The 6000-nt window shown below is 33.5% G+C and overlaps 1 long non-coding RNA gene across 1 annotated transcript in view; it reads left to right on the top strand.

Annotated features, from left to right (window-relative positions):
- Positions 1-2177: 2177 nt before the first annotated feature.
- Positions 2178-6000, top strand: part of LOC140748639 (uncharacterized) — an 82419-nt gene continuing 78596 nt past the window's right edge. Inside the window, exon 1 of the long non-coding RNA XR_012102962.1 lies at positions 2178-2369. This is a non-coding gene — a long non-coding RNA (uncharacterized LOC140748639). The remainder of the gene's footprint in view (positions 2370-6000) is intronic.

The following is a 6000-nucleotide window of genomic DNA, read 5'->3' as shown; positions in this document are numbered from 1 at the left end:
ATCAATATTATATACTACTGCCATCTGGTGCCGAGTAGCAGGAACTACGCATCTAATAAAATATTTACGGACAGCAAAAGTTACTATGTTACATAAATTCGTTATCCCACCCGAAAACAGACTCTATACCTCTCAGACAAAGTGAGAAATCCCTAGAAATCAATTTACCGAGAAATAACATTGATAAAATATGTACCACTCCCGTCTGAGACTGAAATAGGTATTGCCCATTGCAATAACAGAAGAAAAATGATGTAAGTAAATATAAATAAGTAGAAATATTTATAGAAAGGATAAGGCTGTATCCTAGTAATTATCTAGACAGCTAAAAAGCAGAAAGAAAACCGCAGCAACAATTTAAAGTCAACAGAAAGTTTTGTTTGACGAAAAAACGTTACCTTTGCTTTGTGGGAAAAAATAAAAAAGTGCACGACTGGAAGTTATTACACCGAAATTACTCTGAACTTTAGAGCGAGAGTCGTGTGAGCGAGACGGCAATAGTCTCTCTGTTCAACGTTCTCGAATATACATCGATATAGCATACGTACGCTCAACAATAGTTCGTTTCGATGTTGCACACAGTGAAACACTGTGTTCAATTTCGAGAGAATTGTGTTGAGTTACTGAGCGTAATATACACTGTGTGGGTTGCTGGAAAACGGTGTTGGTGTGACTGTGTGTACAGAACAGAGCAATGCGTTTCATCTGTGTGAGTAAGACGGAGGGTTGGTACGGACGCTAGTTGTAAAGTCGGCAAAAAAATTCAATATTTATTCATTTACAAATTTTAATTACTTGTAATTACAATGTTAATCGCGGTTCTGCTATTTTGTTACTAAATGAAATTTTGGGTTATAATATCGTGGTAACTTAGCCAATTTTGTCATAATGAACTCAAAATTGTGTCTACCTTAGACAGTTGATGGTATGACCTAAATACTCATTTTTTTTTATAATATAGGAGTAGCGGACAAGCCTCATATATATATTTTTTTTATAATATAGGAGTAGCAGACGAGCATGCAGTCCTGATGGTAAGTGGGTACTGCTGCCCATGGACATCTGTAATCAACCGCAGATAGGATTAGATATTCCTAGCTGAGGTCGGCCACAGATACGCTGTTATCCCTGAGGACTAAGCTGGAACGCCTCGGAAAAGTATGTCTCCCTTACCATCTTATTAGGCGAGAAGACCCGTGCCCAGTGGGACAATAATGGGTTGATGATTATAATGATAGAGATAATGTATTATTGTTTTTCATAATATGGTATTATTACGTCATCTCAAATAAATAGTATAGTTTGATTTAAAAAAAGTATTTTTTTTTGTCGAAACTGTTAATTTAAATATTCTTTATAATCTACATTTTGTTTATGATTAATTTGCAAACACTGAAGTTTTTTTATATATGCATTTTTTTCAGAATAATAACAATGTAATAATAATTAATAACAATACCTATAACTGACTGAAGTTATTTAAATTAAATATTATTTAAATTAATATATAAATTACGAAAATATTTTGACATTTTGCAACTTTTTTTGCAAGTGTGGCACTGATACATACTGCTTGATGCACATATTGATTGAAACATATTTAATGACGTGTATTGACTGGCACATATTGACGATCACTTATTGATGGGCACATTTATACATATCCTATTCTTAACTATTTTAAAAATAATATTATTATCGCCATTTTAGTAAAAGTAATGTGATAAAAAAATTCGTAAGAAGGGCTCCCTTTTTAATTACTAGTGATTTTGCCCAGCAGTGGGAATACATACATAAAGAACATGTTTCTGTTCCATTACTAAGAACCAGTATCCTCTCAAATTGAAGGGTTAAATTTAGTCCACCGCATGACATTTTGATGTCATGCGGTGGACTAAATTTAACTAAATTTAACCATTTAACTAAATTTAATTCTAAATTTATTTATTTTTTTACGTACTTTGGTACGTAATAAAAATAAATAAAATGAATATTTAACCATCCCAACATCCCTTAACTTGCTATCCGTACAACTAATCTCCGCCACCCTCCTGTAATAGGCCATCTCCTCGTTCCCATGGCAACGTTCAAAATGGCCGCCGTACCCCCTCCCGTCACCCGCGCGGGTATATAAACGCGCCCTCCGCGTCTGCCGTCCAGAGAGCCAGTACCATTTGTCGCGAGCGCACGTACGTTGCGTTTTCAATATCAAAATTTTCGATATTTTAATACCCATTTCCTGCACCTCCTTTTATTTTACTCCAAATAAAACGCCTGTTTTTTTTTTCCTTTTCGTTTTATTTTTTATTTGTTCTAACTTTATGATTTTTTTCCTTTTTTCTGTGTGGTGGTCGCAGCCAGTTGGAAAGGTAAGTCAATTTAACCAATTTAACGTGTATTCCGTTTAATTGCGCATCGTTTGCTATCTAACACGTGTTTGTACGTAATTATCGATTTTCGTGCAGATGAGGGGGGAGGGTAAAAATAACCACAGTCTCTCGGCACGGTAGCCGAGAGTTTACCTAACTGCATCGACTTAAGGGCGAGAATTGAACGCCGCGCACCTCAGAGGTAGACGAGGTGAAAATAATTAACACAGACACAATTAAATAAGAGGCGAATGAATTTCTCGACATTTTAATAGTCTTGCAATCTTTACTCTTGGGATGCTGTGGTCCAGACAATGTCCGCGGCGAACAATCGGCTTTATCTCAGATTTCCGCGCAGACATCTTTGATTTTCGAAACCTTTGTTAGACCTTTACGGTTTTTGAACTAACGTGGCGGTATTGAAGAAATGTTTCACGTTTAAATTTGCAATTCGTTGGGACGTTTACGTTTATCAAATACGTCATTTACAAGATTTTTCACGGTTACTACATTATCTTAATTTTCGATATTATTTAAAAAATGTTGCAACCCAACAGCAAATGCGTTATTAACTTCATATTTTACAACAATTTCGAATTTCTCGTCTAAATTCGAATTTTACGCGAGTTTTTGAAAATTAACGATCAAATCGTAATAGCAAACGAAACCAAAAAACATTTAGCTGAAGGAGCAGATTACTTGCCGCCAAACATCTAGAAGGAAAGGTAAGTGATTACAGGTTTCCAGAACAGCAATTCATCATGGTACTACGAGTTACTCTTCAAACAGGATAAAGGGTAATATTACTTTGTCTACAAGTAAAAGACGAACTTTTCAAATTTTGACAGCATCAGACCTATACTTTATAGGAACTACTGCTGTGTTCTGGTTTGAAGAGTATCCTCATTTCATATGATCCTGCTTAAATTTGGTAACAGGTGTCTGCAATTGCGACTACTTATGATTTTTATTCTTATTTGATCTCCACAATTTAAATTATCATTATCAAGGATTATAGTAGTTTACTATAAAGGTCAACGCCCTGCAGACCATCTGATATTAAGCAGTATCCGCATGAAGTCGTCAAAAGCAATTCTTGTAATATTTTTAATAATTGTTTCCATTTTGTCATCTTTGATATATCTCTTCAGTCAAAAGATTATATTAGGTTTTACTGAAGTTGTTCAAATACTAATAAGTATTTGAAATAAATTCTACCTTACATCTTTGCTAGACTTAAATAAGTCTAATGACTATTTTTTGAGTTCTTTATTGAAATTGACTTCACTGAACCCTTTTAGAGGTTCATCTTTTGTTCATTTTTCATAAGCTAACTCTTCAGGTGCGTTGATGCTAGCACCATTAATATCCAATTCTAAATCATCTTTTGATGATGTTCTCAATTCAATTATCATTACTAGCATTTCTGATAGTAAAATCTTCAAACTCTATTTGTCATGTAATAGAACAATTTCAACGAAATAAATTCCTAAAATGCTAGTTAATATTTCTACAAACTAAGACAGTATAAGTCTGAAGTCATTCAGATACTGTCTTTATGTATCCTTTTAACTTTGTCTCTGCTCTTTTGCAAGCTTTCTGTTGCAGATAGACCCAGTACATGAATGATACATGTATGGGTCATCTTTTGTCACCGTTTAACCTTTCTATATTATATCCAAAAATGTTTCTTGGTTTTTCCGTACCGTATTGGTACAATTATTTCCACTCATATCTCCAACAGTATTTCGATGATCACTTTTGAAGGTTTTACCAATTTTGAGACATGGTAATACAAATTGGATTTGACAATCATTAAATTATTAATTTTTGAATATTTTCTTCAGTCCAATCCAGTTTAATTTTAGTCAAACCATTTATGAATTTGTTTAAGTTTTTGGTACCACTTCCTTATATGGATTTATGTCTATTATAGTTTCAAATTCGAACTTATCCCACCAAGCCATTTGAGTTTCGCTTATTTTACTAGTCTCCACTAAGTCCAGTTTTAAGTTTTTGGCTCCCACATCCTCATAATCTTCAACAATTACATCAACTGTTACATCAACTTAATCTTGTTTTAAAATTCACGGGTTTTATGTTTAAGAGCCATTTTAAACGCAAATTTGAGTCAATAAGATTTCCTTTAGTTTTGTTACCGTCCAAAGTTCTTATCGCCCTTGGTTATTACAAGACCATTACTTATCTGTGCTCTCGTGCAACAGGTGATCCTTTTTTCCAACGGAATTGTTCAGAAAAGTCTCAAAGTTCATTGAACTAGCCAACATTTAAATTTTCGTGAGTTTGACCTCTTATGTCATTTACATAAGTATCTTTTAATACCAGACCTGTAACCTATAATCTATTTTTAGTTCAATTGTAGTAACTGCCACGCCCACTTTTGTACCTCTATTATCTTCTATTCTAACGGTAGTGGTATTTAAACTAGCAATCGTTTTAACTTTGCCCTTTAGTTATCCAGCTGTTCTCTATTTCAAAAGGACTTACTCCTACTTGAGTCTAGAGACAGCTGGACTTCTACGTCCACTTAATATCAGTTGCACGACATGCTCATTTCCTTTTCTGAACGATCCTGCAACCGGTAAATTAGACCGTAGATAATAATAAAAATATAATATTATTTATTTTTATTTCTAAAATAATTTCATATGTTGATTTGTAAAAAAGTTGTTTTACAATTTTTCCCCCACAAAAAGGCTTAACAATTTCTAACTGTCCTCTATATTTGGCTATTAAAGTATCATCGATACATTATCTTCCTCCCAAAAAAAGTTGTACATTTTGAACGACAGTTAACAGAAGAATTCCATACTTTTCTCAAAATATCTTGGCTTTGATTTTTAAATTTACGTAATTTTCAATATATATCATTTTTAGCTTCGTAATGACAGAATTTACCAACCACATTAGATTACTACTTATTTCAATATCTTTTCTTATCTTTTCCCTTCAAACTCTTGTAAAAGATACAAGGAAATTTAATAAGATCTACAGTAATATTTTGCGCAATTAATTTGTCTCCTAATCCCTAAATACCTTGAGTAATCCTGATCTTCTTTTCCTACGTAATCTTTTATATCCTTATTAAGTCCATATAATGAAATTAATTCCGTTCGTCGGTTTATAAGATCTATCTTTCTTTGTTTGAATTAAACACTAAACTAGTAACGCCATTGCTATCATTAGTTCAGCGTTAGTTAGAGCGTTGTGGTCAAGTATCATAGGATGGATAGATTTGAAAGGTAGACAGAATATGGTTCGAAGAGTGCCACACCTATTTCTAGGGTTAAGCAGCTATACGACTATCTTAGTCTTTTGAAGGGCATCTCTGATCGGGTTCAGGTAAAACCTGTTTTCTATGGATTTAGGATGTCTTCCGCGGCCATGACCAGTAACTATCAGGTGGACTGCAAGCTCGTTTGGTACTGATCTTATAAAAAATACAATGCCTTTGCGACTAATATAGAGCACAGCTATCACTGAGAAATTTGCCATATTTTGATTTATTAAGAATTTAATAATGAGACTTTTGGCAAAAAATGCGTTACTCCCAAAATTTAATTTTAATAATGTAATTCAGACTATACTTAGCAAAACTGAAATTAATGAT

Source organism: Epargyreus clarus, unplaced genomic scaffold, assembly GCF_041222505.1.
Source record: "Epargyreus clarus isolate Ecla_fem2 unplaced genomic scaffold, WU_Ecla_fem_2.2 ptg000016l, whole genome shotgun sequence".
NCBI classification, from domain to species: Eukaryota; Metazoa; Arthropoda; class Insecta; order Lepidoptera; family Hesperiidae; genus Epargyreus; species Epargyreus clarus.
Note: the sequence above shows the minus strand (reverse complement) of the source record. Positions and strands in the feature narration are given on the sequence as shown.